The sequence below is a fragment of the Bufo bufo genome, chromosome 5 (genome assembly GCF_905171765.1).
Source record: "Bufo bufo chromosome 5, aBufBuf1.1, whole genome shotgun sequence".
Classification (NCBI taxonomy): Eukaryota; Metazoa; Chordata; class Amphibia; order Anura; family Bufonidae; genus Bufo; species Bufo bufo.
In genome coordinates, this window is record NC_053393.1 from 395,121,835 (window position 1) to 395,137,312 (window position 15,478).

Genomic DNA, 15,478 nt, shown 5'->3' on the forward strand with positions numbered 1-15,478 from the left:
AAACGTACTGCAGTAACTGAATGCCAGAGCGAGAGGCAAGAATTTTAAGTGAGGACAAAAAGTCACTTAGGGAGAGTTCACATCACTGTTATTTTTCCATTCTTTTGATCCGTCAGAAGAACAGAAAAAAAAAAGCAGGATCCTTTAAAAAAAAAAATAATAATACTCCTGTGCATCAGTTACGCACATTTGCCATTCGTTTTTTGAGACATTTATACCTGAGATCTGTTTTTTCAGACCTCTAAAAAAAAAAAACGGATCCCACGCGCAAATGACTCAAACGAATGGCAAGTGTGATTGACTGATGCACAGGACCTGTTTTTTTTTATTTTTTTTATCTTGACAGATGAGAAGAATGGAAAAATAAAGGTGATGTGAATTCTCTCTTGCCCTGTTGGTTTATGCTAGATGTGTAGGTATGTCCGCTACATGTCCAACTTCTCCACAGCCGTCCATTCCTAAGATGGGTGTGCAAAATAATAATTGTGGCCGTTGGTTTGAGATGTTTTATGTAACTTATGGGCAAGCAACAAATGTGTTACAAGTATAGTTCATCTGTTGTGAAAGGAGTGGAATCCATACAGTTCAAGAGTTCACCCTTCTGGAAAAAACGTGTGGAGCACTTTTCAATTGGAGACCCTTGTCAGGCAGAATAGAAATGAGCAAAACATTTTCTATTATGTAAACTTATTTTCTCTGTTTAGCGGTGAGGGAAAATTCTGAGGTAAAGGAGTTCTCCGGGATTTACATATTGATGACCCTGAGGATAGGTCATCAATATGAGATCGGCAGGGATCTGACTCCTGGGACCCCCACCTATCAGCTGAACAAAGAGGCTGCGGAGCTCTATGAGCACTTAGGCCTCTTCCTATGACTTGACATCACATTCATCGGTCACATGGCCGAGAAGCAGCTCAGCCCTATTCAAGCTGCAGTACCAAGCACAGCCATTACACAATGTACGACGCTGTGCTTGGTACACTGTGAGAAGGTCAGAGTTCTGCGGCCTGCTCATTTAGATGATCCTGGGAGTTGTGAGGATAGGTCATCAATATGTAAATCCTGGAGGACCCCTTTAATAGATTGGTGTCCTCTGTTCTGGATCTTCATTTCTCAGCCACAGTGGAGAGCAGTTATAAACAGGCGCAGACTGGGAACTTACAGGGGTATTCCGATCACATACAATGGGGGCATATCGCTAGGATATGCCCCCATTGTCTGATAGATGCGGGTCCCACCTCCTAGGACCTGCACCTATAACGAGAGCCGAGCAGGGAGAACTGTGGCTGGAGGGCCGTCCACCACCAAGCACTGCTCCCATACAAGTGGAACAAATAGGTTATCAGCTAACAGAAAAATTATTACTACAATTCAATCTAAACGTTGGAGAATACATAAACCTACAAGAAATGGAGTCTTTAAATAACCATAGGTATAAAAATAACAATAATCTTTATTAAATCCGTAATAATACAATAAAAGGATGAAAAACACAACCACAAACGTGCGGTACCGCTTAGGGACAAATATAATTAAATCACATATTGAGACTGTGTGGGGATAGTATTGAATACCATAATAAATGTAAATCTCAGACGTATACTGTTACAGCATAAGTTTAAAGTGCCTAGTGCAAAAGATTGTTCACCAAAGTAGCACACAAGTCAGAAAAACACCCTCACACAGAAAGTAAAGCAAAGTCATATAGTACAAAGCTTAACCGTACTGTTAATATCAACCTCAGAAGGACCTTCCCCAAAGTGAGCACTATATATATTACAGCCCAAATTTGAATGTGACGTAAACACGATTAAAAATATATGCATACCAGTGTGTGCATTTCTAATGGCACGAGATTCGCTGAAGAGAGACACCTCCTCTAAATTTATGAGTCGGACCGGAATTGCGCAATACCCACGTGATGGCCAGTCACCGGGGGCATGCGCAACCTCCGGACACTGGAAAATAGGTAACGTGATAAATCACGTGGCTGGAGGTGCGCGGCGGCCACATGATGGCCAGTCACGTGAAACGCAGCATACTCCTCCAACGAAAATCAGAAAAATACGCAGGCATGTGTTCAAAGTCACGTGACCTAACCCCGGCAAAATGTATCGATGCCCGATTGACTAAAAAATTAAAAAAAAGGGGTGGGGGTGGAGGAGGTGGGGAGTTATGGATGCTATTATGAAAAAAATAAACCAAATGGGACATATATAAATGCATATAAGGAGAATTATTATCGTAATAAATAAAGTAGTGAAAAAATATATTGTAATAAAAGGTGGGTTAACGTGATTGTGAGTGACTGAGAATCACATGATAGAATGTGTTTAGATGAATAAAACATTTTTTATATATATAGTTAGCAAGAAAAATTTAAAAAAATTAGCATAATTAATATAAAAATTTAAAAAGCATGATTAACGTCATTATGAAGGGTGACTACATGCTGAATAGGTGATGAGGATAAAAAGGAAATGGAAAAAAAACTGATATGGTTTAAAAAGTGTGAGAAAAAATATATGTACAAAGATTCTTATATTGAAGTTGCGTTATTAATAGTAAAGAAGTGCAGTTCATAATAAATATCTAAAAACCATGAACTAATACATTAAATAATATAAAATGAGTATCTCAAATTAATGCCCAAAGATCGTCCCAAAACCAAAAAAAGCATCCAAGATGTAACAAAAGGGATCTTCCTCAATTATTGTCTCTCGGGAACTACACCATCCAAAGGCAACCAAAACAACCAATCATGCAACAAGGAACTGGAAAAATGAGAAAAAATTAGAGAAAATAATGTAATTACAAGATGAAAGAAATATATAAGACAATAGAGAGTATAATACTATGAAAACATCATATGGGAAAAAACACAGAAAAATTTATAGCATAAAAAATATATGTAAAAACGCAAATACAAGTAAAAGTTAATACCATTATAGGAAGGGAGCAAAAGTTAAGACAACATTAAGGCCTTTGGGTTGCATAGTATCCAGGGTCCATATCCATTTGGTTTCATGTTGTGCCAGGCATTTCCTGGTGTTTCCACCACGCATGCCTAGATCCACATGATCAATACCACAGACCTTCAACAAGCAAGAGTTGATCTCATGAAACAATTTAAAGTGTTTGGGAATTGGTTTAAGATTTGTCAAATCCTCACTGTCTCTGGATTTGTCAATATCACGAACATGTTCTCTTACCCTAACTTTTAATTCCCTAGTACTTAGGCCAATGGAGATCTTATTACACAGGCAAGTTGCGTGGTATATCACAGCCGTAGTTGTACAAGAGATGTGATGAGTGATCTGATAAGTTTTTACTTGGGCAGAGTCTGTGAAATCCGTAGCTCTCACTATATTAGGGCAAGCGATACATTTGCCACAGGGGGTGACCCTTAATTTCGGTCCTTTTGATCCAAATATCACACCTAAATTCCCAGGTGAATAGTAGGATTTCACCAAATTGTCGCCCAAAATCCTAGCATGTCTAGCTACTTAAGCAGGGTGGCCCCTGCTCCCATTCATTTCTATGGGGCAGACTGAAATAGCCGATCCAGCGCTCAGCTTTTATCGGCGGCCCATAGCAATGAATGGAGGGTGGCTGCGCATGCGCAGTGTACCCTCCGTTCATTTCTCCACTCCGTTTTCATTGTAGGTGTGGGACTTGCACCTATCAGACAATGAGAGCATATCCTAGTGATATGCCCCCATTGTCTGAGATGGCAAAACCCCTTTAAAGTGGCCCTGGAAAAAATACTAAAAGTGGCCCTGTTTTATACCACCCCAATAGAGCCAAATACCACAGTCCTTCACAAAATACTGCTGCAGCACAAAATACATCCCCAAAAACTTCCGCTGGCTGTGAGGATGTCCCAGACAGCCCCCTGGGCATCAGCCCACCAGGATATTTCGCCATAAGGTCTGTGACCAATCCGCCCCCTGGTTATAAAGAGTTTCTAATGCCCTGTAGGACCTGTCCTGTCCTGCATTACACAGACAATCCATCAGCCTGTGTGGAGTTTTATTTCCGTGGTGATGGTGCTTCAGAATTTGAACGCCTACTGCCAGGAGTGGAGGGCACTTTAATTGCTTATTGGTAAGGGACTCTTGTAACAAGTAGGGATTAGGGATGAGCAAATCGACTTCTGATGAAACATACGAAGTCGATTTGCATAAAACTTAGTTTCAATTCTGTACAGTGTTAGAATGTATTGGCTCTGATGAGCCGAAGTTATTACTTCATGAAGTCTCGCCAGACTTCGCATAATAACTTCAGAAATTGATTTACAGGGAGTGCAGAATTATTAGGCAAGTTATATTTTTGAGGATTAATTTTATTATTGAACAACAACCATGTTCTCAATGAACCCAAAAAACTCATTAATATCAAAGCTGAATATTTTTGGAAGTAGTTTTTAGTTTGTTTTTAGTTTTAGCTATTTTAGGGGGATATCTGTGTGTGCAGGTGACTATTACTGTGCATAATTATTAGGCAACTTAACAAAAAACAAATATATACGGTACCCATTTCAATTATTTATTTTTACCAGTGAAACCAATATAACATCTCAACATTCACAAATATACATTTCTGACATTCAAAAACAAAACAAAAACAAATCAGTGACCAATATAGCCACCTTTCTTTGCAAGGACACTCAAAAGCCTGCCATCCATGGATTCTGTCAGTGTTTTGATCTGTTCACCATCAACATTGCGTGCAGCAGCAACCACAGCCTCCCAGACACTGTTCAGAGAGGTGTACTGTTTTCCCTCCTTGTAAATCTCACATTTGATGATGGACCACAGGTTCTCAATGGGGTTCAGATCAGGTGAACAAGGAGGCCATGTCATTCGATTTTCTTCTTTTATACCCTTTCTTGCCAGCCACGCTGTGGAGTACTTGGACGCGTGTGATGGAGCATTGTCCTGCATGAAAATCATGTTTTTCTTGAAGGATGCAGACTTCTTCCTGTACCACTGCTTGAAAAAGGTGTCTTCCAGAAACTGGCAGTAGGACTGGGAGTTGAGCTTGACTCCATCCTCAACCCGAAAAGGCCCCACAAGCTCATCTTTGATGATACCAGCCCAAACCAGTACTCCACCTCCACCTTGCTGGCGTCTGAGTCGGACTGGAGCTCTCTGCCCTTTACCAATCCAGCCACGGGCCCATCCATCTGGCCCATCAAGACTCACTCTCATTTCATCAGTCCATAAAACCTTAGAAAAATCAGTCTTGAGATATTTCTTGGCCCAGTCTTGACGTTTCAGCTTGTGTGTCTTGTTCAGTGGTGGTCGTCTTTCAGCCTTTCTTACCTTGGCCATGTCTCTGAGTATTGCACACCTTGTGCTTTTGGGCACTCCAGTGATGTTGCAGCTCTGAAATATGGCCAAACTGGTGGCAAGTGGCATCTTGGCAGCTGCACGCTTGACTTTTCTCAGTTCATGGGCAGTTATTTTGCGCCTTGGTTTTTCCACACGCTTCTTGCGACCCTGTTGACTATTTTGAATGAAACGCTTGATTGTTCGATGATCACGCTTCAGAAGCTTTGCAATTTTAAGAGTGCTGCATCCCTCTGCAAGATATCTCACTATTTTTGACTTTTCTGAGCCTGTCAAGTCCTTCTTTTGACCCATTTTGCCAAAGGAAAGGAAGTTGCCTAATAATTATGCACACCTAATATAGGGTGTTGATGTCATTAGACCACACCCCTTCTCATTACAAAGATGCACATCACCTAATATGCTTAATTGGTAGTAGGCTTTCGAGCCTATACAGCTTGGAGTAAGACAACATGCATAAAGAGGATGATGTGGTCAAAATACTCATTTGCCTAATAATTCTGCACTCCCTGTATACTGTAAAAATCCATTTCCCGAACTCTGGTTCAGTTACAAGTGGTACCAAGTGGTGGAGTTCGGGAAATAGTTTTTTTTACAGTATAACTTTGGCTCATCGGAACCAATACTTTCTAATACTGTACGGATCACCTGTATTACGAAGTTCTATGTGAATTGACTTCGGATGTTTCATCCGAAGTCTATTAGCTCATCCCTAGTAGGGATCAACCAAAGAGGAGAAAATGTTGGAGGCTAAAATGTGGATCCAACTTTTTAAGTAGATTTAGTGTAAAATGGATTTTCCCTTTTGAGTAGTATTGCTGCCTTTCTGGCAGTATTATTGAGTTTTTAGTTTAATAAAAACACAATTACTTACAGGTAATTTTGCTAATTTGGCTTTCAGAATTGGGTAATTCCCCATAACCGCCCTGCTATTAACATTACTGACACTGCGTGAATTGTTTAGCAATGAAAAGGTCACACGGAGCAACATGGCAATTAACCTAGCAACTGGAAAGTCTATGGAAACTATTTTCCTACAATTGTGCTTGACCTTCTTGGGGTTAACCTGTCCAGAGCAGCGCTCAGTGGTGGGTTTTCCCTTTAGAAACATCCCATCCTGAAAGGTCACCGTAGAGAGAGAAAATGTGATGTAGTGACATGACTCACTCGCAGTCATGTGGATATATCGCACCTAAATGCACTAAACCTGTATTTGTCTTGGAACCTGAAATCGTTTCCATAAAAGCTAAAACAGCCACTGTGCCTGGGCAGGCACTTTTGGAAGTCCTATTCCGATGGAAATTTACAGGCTGGTACCTGCCAACCAGTCACTTAGGCTGGGTTCAGACCTGAGCGTCTTTGATATGCGCGTTTAACGCGCGTTTTTGACGAGCGTTTTTTGCAATAGTAAACGCGCGTTTGAGTGATTGACTGCAATGTCCTATGGCCACAAACGCGCGTCAAAACGCCCTAAAGAAGCTCAAGTACTTGTTTGAGCGTAGGGCGTTTTACAGCGCGTTTTTCAGCGCTGTAAAACGCTCAAGTGAGAACCAGGGCCATAGGGAAGCATTGGTTTTCATGTGTTGAGCGTTTTACAGCGCGTTTGAACGCGCTGTAAAACGCTCAAGTGTGAACCCAGCCTTAACGTCACCACTGTCCTAAGGAGCTCAATAAAGTCTGTATATGCTGGAATCCCTTCTACATCTGTGTCCCATGGTCATTTATTTTAGTAGTTGCCCTCTATGTTGTACTGGGTTCACAACTCGAGATTGTATTGTGACTTCAACCCCACACTTGAAATAGAGCACACCTTAAATCTTAGTGTGACTTTAAAATCTTTTCTCTGTTTTTAAATAATGAAGCAAACTGTTGTGTTGCTCTTCCATTAGCAATTGGCAATCCACTACCACCATGGTGCAGGTGGAGAGATCAAAATCAAATAAGATCCACAGCACTAGCATCTTAAGTCAATCTTCTAAATATGGTGTCCACTCGCAAGCACAATGGGCGCTGTCGCCCCTGGGTTTCTGCTGTTTTAAACAGCAGAGACCCATGGCTAACATCTGTGATCGCAAATAGCGCCAATCGCAGACATTTGACCCCATCTGATGACATGGTCAATTGTGACCATGGCATCTGAGTGGTAAAAATCTGGGAGCGGTGTGCTCTCACTTCCAGAACAGCTTCCCCTTGCTGAGATCGGGAAAGCCAGTCCTTAGTAATGATAAGCCGGAGACTCCAAAGCCTATGCAGGTGGCAGCACTTCATTGGAATATATTGTAAATACATTGGAACATACTGTAAATTTCATTACTAAATACAATTGCCAATTTAATTATTAGTAAAAAATAAATAAAGTTTTAAAATATAAACAAAATTAAAAAAAAAGTTTAAAAATTCAAATCGCCCCATTAATCAGAATGAAAATTCAAAAAATAAAAATAAACACCATAGGCATAACCGCATCCAAAAAAGCCCATACTATTATAGAAATATCCCATATGGAGTAATAGAAAAAATAAATCATAATGGGTGATTCCCCCTTTTTTTTTATCATTTTACTTCCCCCTAAATTTGAATAAGAAGTCATCAAAAAGTCATACACACCTAAAATGGTATGGGTAAAAATTGCAGATTGTCCTGTAAAAAACGAGCCCTCACACATCTCAATAGACCTAAATATAAAAATGTTATAAGGGTCAGAATATGGTGATGAAATTTTTTTTTCCCTTATTTTTTATATATTTTTTTGTAATAAAACAGAAGAAAAACTATTCAAATGTGGTATCGTTTGAATTCACACTGACCCAGAGAAAGGTTATGTTTTACCCCAGAGCAAACGCTGTAAAAACCAAACAAAAAAATTGCACCCCATTTGGATTTTTTTTTTAAATAGAGCCCACATTACCGAGCTAGATATGTTTCAGCCCGTACAAAAATTGATAAAGGATTTGGATGGGCATAAACTTTCTGTAGCATGTGCTCTATGCAAAAAAGTTAAAATAAAGCCCTTGCCCTGTTTGTTTACAGACACCATTCGCTCGTAACTAACATGTCCAGTTGCAGCAGTTCTTTCCCTCTATCTAGCGTCAGAACAATTTCTCTTATGATTTTACCCCTTTTGAATGGTTTTGTCTGGCACCTTCTGCTGTTTTTCATGATATTTTTGGCCTTTATAAATTTATGCTGACTCCCTTCTTCACAAGTGGTATCCATCTGTGATCATTTCTTGTGCTGTGAGGCGGCAGGGGGTACAATGAGTCACATATGGTATGTTTGTGATATCTTATGCCATTTTTGGGAATCTGTATACCAGATTATAAGGAAAATAACTGGGGTGTGTGTCCTCAATTCTCTGGAATCTATGCTACTCTTTAGGTTTGATCTCTCCATTCCAGCATATAAATAATCGCTTCTTAAACACCTTCTTCAAGCCATTAAAATGTTTATCCCATGCCAGGGGCAGATTGGCCATAGACTCTACTGGGAAATTTCCTTGTGGGCCAATGCCTAGGAGGGCCACTCAAGCCCTCCTCATGGCCTTCAGCCAGGTACATAATGATAAAACCAAACAAAACCGCCAACATTTGTGTATGTTAGTTAGCAAGTACACCACATCAGAAAAACACTGGAAACCAGTGTCACCGTTCTCACCTTTTGGGAAACAGTATGACCATATAAAGTATATAAAGAAATGCCTTTGGCAACAAGTCATACAGCTAAACCTACAAAAAATTGCCAGGCCTCAGTGCAGGTAAGATGGTGACATCACTTGAGAGGACCACATGGGCAATATCATATATCAGTAAATTATCAAAACGCCAGAAACAAAGTGAAAGTGCAAATAATGGCTAAAGTGACATTGAAAAAACTGTTAAGTTATCCATAGTGTGTCTCCACCCAAGATGAAGCCAACACCTATTTTTAAACCTTTCTAATTATCTCCTTGTAATGGTTAATAAAGTAATCTTGATGATAATTATGCAGAATGGCAATTTTTGTAGGTTTAACAGGTACATAATGAGCTCATAATCTCCTACGCATCTGGCCAGCAGTCGCAAGTGTCCTTCTGAATTAAACTGTATCTATATCCTTAAAACAGCGATACAGTTGAATACTGTGGCACAGGTGGCAGTATTTTGTGCTGCACTGTGGTATTTGGTTCAGCTGGGGTGGTATATTGCTCTGCACTATGGTATTACTTCTGTTGACCCTGCCTGTTGCCCTGCGACTTTTACAATTTTTTTTTTCTAGGGCCACTTTCAGTTCCCAATCCGCCCTTTTCCCATGCCATTGAAAATCCACAACCCCCTCTACCCTTGAGGAATGGGTTGCTGGAGTGGCATTGTCTCAGAAGATGGAGGAATTGATTATTCAGACTGCTCTTGAAGCCTCACAATTGACAAAACTTTGTCACCTTGGGAAACTTCCGTTCCTCCTTTACATATCTGACCTTTCAAACTTAATTTCCCTGGTTACAACTCGCGCTCATTCCTTTGCAACTTTCATGTAATGCCACTGCTATCTTTGTTCTTTCCTTGCTTATTCATGACACTCTCTGATTGTAGTGTTTAAAGGGACACTGACAGGCCCAATAAGCATATTTAGCTATATATATGACTATACAGGTCTTCTAAAGTGTATTAAAATCATATAAGTATACCGCCTGTCCACCTTATAAATACAGTAAACTGATGTTTTATAACCTGGTAGAATAGTCTTCTTTCTGCCCAAGGGGCGGCGTTTCATCTCCACTTGCGCCCAGCCAGCCTCCCCCAACTGCCGTTTTGAAGTGCCGCCCAGCTCATCAATATTCACTTCGCTGGGCGGCTACTACTGTCCCTGACTTTACAAGATCTGGCGCATGCCCAATACAAACCTATGGGCATCGGACTCCGTCTCATCTTCAGCGCATGCGCCCGGCACTCACTGGCCGGGATCACATCGCGCCTGCGTCCACTCTGCATCTTAGAAGCCGCTTCAGCCTCTGCGTTCTGCGCATGCGCCGGGCACTGTTCAGAGCAGCGCTTCAGATCGCTGCTCTCAAACACCTCAGAAGGGGTTAATACTAGTGCGGCCGACCTCCAACTCTTCGCTCCGCCCTCAATGTCTGTGTGTACACAGTGTCGGGGACAGTAGTAGCCGCCCAGCGAAGTGAATATTGATGAAACACCGCCCCTTGGGCAGAAAGAAGACTATTCTACCAGGTTATAAAACATCAGTTTACTGTATTTATAAGGTGGATAGGGGGTATACTTATATGATTTTAATACACTTTAGAAGACCTGTACAGTCATATATATAGCTAAATATGCTTATTGGGCCTGTCAGTGTCCCTTTAAATATGAAATATTTTTTCTAAATTTATTGGCACTGTTGTTTATGCGTGCCATTTTTGTATTTCTTTAAATATTAATTTATTTGAATAAGAAAATAGTAAAGAGAAGATTCCTTGAAGATGTGAGTGGTGGCAATCGTTTGCTTACTGGTAAATCCAGACGTGTTTACATGGCAGATGGGACATACGTAGACCAGATCACACTACATAGTGATGTTAATAACACTTATGCTTCGTTGCATTCATATTTGTGACGTGTCCATGCACCTTCAATCACTGGTGACAGAATGCTTGTTTGACCGAAACCTGTTGCTCCTAACCACCCCATACGCATCTACATTTGCGGTTTCCCAGCTTGCATGTGTTCTCAATAGGGAGAGGGGAGTAAACCGCGACACATCTGGTGGCTGCTTATGTCCCTTGAGTACAAAATCCAATATGCTTGACCCTTTTTTTCCTCTGACACCTACTGTTTGAAGAGAGTCTAGGCAACCCTGTACACATTAGGATCCATTCACACGGACGTCAGTAATTTGGGTCCGCATTCGTTCCGCAATTTGCGGACCCATTCACTTTCAATGGGGCTGGAACGGATGCGAATTCACATTTTCAGGATCCGCATCAGTTTTTTTGGGATCCGCAATTCCGTTACTGACAAAAATAGAACATGTCCTATTCTTGTCCACAATTGCGGACCAGAAAAGGCATTTTCTATTATAGTGTCTGTGATGTGCAGTCCGCAAATTGTGGATCGCACATTGCAGGTGTCCGTGTTTTGCGGATCCGCAAAACACTTACGGACGTGTGAATGGAACCTTAGATTGTTGTCTGCCAATGTTTTGTGAAATTCATCTACCTTACCACAAAACGCACTTATCCCCTATCCTGTTCCTCCAGATGAATGCAGCAGCAGATGGTACAGCGCTCTGCTATTTCCCGTAGAGTTGAATGTAATGGTAGCAGACATTTGTGACTGCCACTCCATTCAAACGGGGTACGAGGGGACCCTTGTTCTTATGATCAGTGGTGGCCCTAGCAGTCATACCCCTGCCGATCAATGTACTTTGTGGGACAACCCCACGAGTCCACATTCATATGGCAGAGCTGTGTGCAGGTGACCATGGGGCGGCACGGAGTTCTCCGCACCTCCATACTACAGGACCTTATGGACTCTCAGATGCCACTGTATATATCAGAGATATTCTGCCCTTCAAGCAATGTTCGGGACCATGATATGGCTTTATACCAATATTCTTGTAGTGATGATTAAAGTTGCATTTTCTGATGTAAGTGTTTTGAAATCTTTATCAGGCTATAGTATCTGGGAGGCAGGCTGAGTAGTATTAGAAAATAATGAGTTAACTGGTGTTAGGATTTTTTTTTTCCCAAGTTAAAAAGGTTTTAAATGACCAAATGTGTAAATGTACTCCACTTATTATGTACAGTATCTGCTGGCCTATTCTGTGGTACCAGTGACAATTAACACTGCTAGATGTGTGTTCACACTGCCCATTATTATCCCAACAAGAACCACTTTGCACCTGACAAGAGAACCTGTCACCACCGTACCATGCAAGACTTTTACCCCGCCACCTTTGTACATGGCACCCTGCACTTATTAGTGTTATATCGTGGTGGTTGCAGTTTTTCCGTTCTTCTCTGTAGAGTCTAGAACTGGATATGGCAGAATAGAACATACAGTATTTATCTTTGTGCTATTTTATGAAAAGTTCACAAATCAATTTGAAAGTATATTTTTTTGCAGTCACCAGTTGCACAGAGAATTTTTGGATTCTAATTTTATTTAATCTCGGTCGCCGAAAGCATCTTTTCTGAACTGACTTGGTTGCAGCCGGTAAGAAGCGGAGTTCTGTGACCGTGCACTTGGGAGAAGGTGCCTCATCTAAACCTCATCTCCCTAACATTTACAGAGAGAATTATCCCCGGAGGAAATATCCTTCGTATTTTCATTAAAAAACGTAATGAAAGGTGACTTCATAATTTCACACCACACCCGGGGACTCGCTTTGGCTGCTTTCCATCAATTACACAGGGGCAGAGCTTTCTTCCACAGATATTTGGAAACCTCCCATATGTAACACTCTATTAATAGCCCCTTTCCACCAGTCCACTGAATATCGTCACATCAATATTATAATTACAGGAAAGCTGAAGTCCAGATTGAAGACCTGGCTACAACACGCTGCGTACAGGTTTGTGCTTAAGCATACGCCGTATGATTAAAGGGGTATTCGTTTTTTTTGTTTGTTTTTTTTAGGCCTCAAGCACACAAGCTCCCCGTTCAGACCACAGATTGCAGTCCCCAACGTCTGCGGACCTATTCAACTTGAATGGGTCCGTAATCCAAAGGCACGGGCTGAAATGCTACATAAGCACTCCGTAGTTTTTCCGTGGCCTTCCGCTTCATGCCTCCACACCATATCTTCCAGATTGCGGACCCATTCAAGTGAATAGGTCCACATCAGTGATATGGTGTGCACAGCCGGTGCCTATATATTGCAGACCTGCTGTTTGCGGGCCACAATACGGGCACCAGCCAACAGCGGTCCTCTGCATGAGCCCTTAATCTGTTTATATAATAGGAAATTATACAACTTTCAAATATACAGGTATTTAACATTTTTCTTACTTACCTTTCTTATATCTGCACAGTAGAATGGTAAAGCCCATAAATCAGTCAGTCCTGTGTAATTCCTCCATGGCCTAACTGAAACATGGCATCAGTCATGTGACACCCCACTGACATGCAGTAAGCAATAGTGTTACATGGCATATATGTGCTGGGTCAGTACATAGGACTAATGGTGGAAACCATTGTGGCTATTACCATGATTTTAGTATTGATAGCCTACACCCACATCAGATTGGTAGGGGTCTGACACCTGCACCACGGCTGATCACCTGTTTCAGAGTAGCTCCATCATTGGAACTGCATAGCTCTGTCCATTGTGCAGTGTACGGAGCTTGTAACTGCAGTACTGCTCCCATTTATTGCAAGTCAGTGCTGGAGCTAGTATAGGTCATCAGTATTAATCTCCTGGAATCCCCCCCCCCCCCCTTGAAGAAAACATCCAGAGGTGGCGTCAAACCAGATGTTAACAGGGAGGAGGAGCGGGGGCCAGTACCAGTAAGCAGGTAAGTAAGCTTCTCTTTACAGGTCCAGCCAACTAGTGGTGGTGGTTCTTGTACAAGGCCCTTTAACGCCTAAATCTCTACAGTATTAGGGCTAATTCAGATGACAATATCCATTTTTGCAGTACGCAAGTTGCGGATCCGCAAAAACACGGCCGTGTGTGTTCCGCATTTTGCGGAATAGAACGGCCAGCCCTATGATAGAAATGTCTATTTTTGTCCGCAGTTGCAGACGAGAATAGGAGGTGTTCTATCTTTTTTGAGGGGCCACGGAACGGAAGTACGGATACGGACATCACACGGTGTGCTGTCTGCATCGTTTGCGGCCCCTTTAAAATTAACGGGTCCGAATCTGTTCTGCAAAATTACGGAATGGATGCGGACACAAATATGCGGTCGTGTGAATGGGCCCTTGGTCATCTATTTCATCAATATTTTCTGGCTGATCGTTGTATGACAGTTTCTCTATTCTATTTAACCTGTGACATCATATTCTCAGAAGGGTTGCTACTTTTATAATCCGTTGTTAAGTGACACGATACTTGTATCTAGACTGGAAGATTGCTTCAGTGTGCTGCGGTTAACTAGGGTGAAATGCGTTAACATGGCTGTGTGCTTATGTAAGAGGGCTAAATGAGTACTGCTGATTAGTCTCAGGAAAGGTGAGGCCTGATGTGACCGCTGCGCTGGGGATTCCTGTTTACGCTTCAGCATTGAAGTAAAAGTTTCCATTAATACTTCAGTTGTCTGTGGGCTCAGAAGAGTCAAGCCTATCCGATTACTGTCTGGTTTTTGATGGAGAAATGCTTTCCAAACATCTGTTCCATGTTTGTGTGGACAGTGTCCTGCAGTGTAACGCTTGTGGTATCTCTGTGGATAGGCCATTTAAGGGTGCACACCTGCCAGGAAACGCTCCCATGGCTCACTGCTAGCTTTCTAAGCCGACCGGCCTTAAAGATACAGCTGTGCACATTTTACAACACATTTCCATTTTAGAATAAGCTGACAAAAAACATCATTTCATTGATTTGAGCTTTTTTTTTTTTTCCCTTTTCAACAATTTATGTAGATTTTATTGTTCTCCTGTGGTAATTTTTATAGTTTTAATATGCTGTGCAACCAGCAGGCATCTCAAACTCGCGGCACTCCAGCTGTTGCAAAACTACAACTCCCAGCATGCCCGGACAGCCTACAGGTATCAGCCTACAGCAGGGCATTGTGGGAGTTATAGTTTTACAACAGCTGGAGGGCCACGAGTTTGAGATGCCTGAAATCCAAGCATTACCATAATCTGGCTGGTGAGGACCTAGTAACCAAAAAAATATCCAGCAACACTGCTTTAGAATCATTCAGGCCTCATGCACACCGCCGTGGCCGTATTGGGTCCTGCAAACAGCGGGTCCGCAATATGTGGGCACCGGCCGTGTGCTCGCCTCATCACTTGAACATGTTCTATTTTTTTGCGGTTAAATGGGTCTCGATCCGTCCCGGCCGCAGCACAGAGGTTGCCCGTGCATTGGGTACCACAAATTGCGGTCCTTAATGCACGGAACAGTGGCACAACGGCCGTGTGCATGAGGCCCTAGACTCGATTACTGCAAGAAAGTGAAGCAAAGAGATGCTAAAAAAAGTA

The 15,478-nt window shown here is 41.8% G+C and overlaps 1 protein-coding gene across 3 annotated transcripts in view; it reads left to right on the forward strand.

Moving 5' to 3' along the window:
* CDKAL1 (CDK5 regulatory subunit associated protein 1 like 1) overlaps nt 1-15,478 on the forward strand; it is a 963,682-nt gene that overhangs the window by 532,203 nt on the left and 416,001 nt on the right. The window lies entirely within an intron of this gene.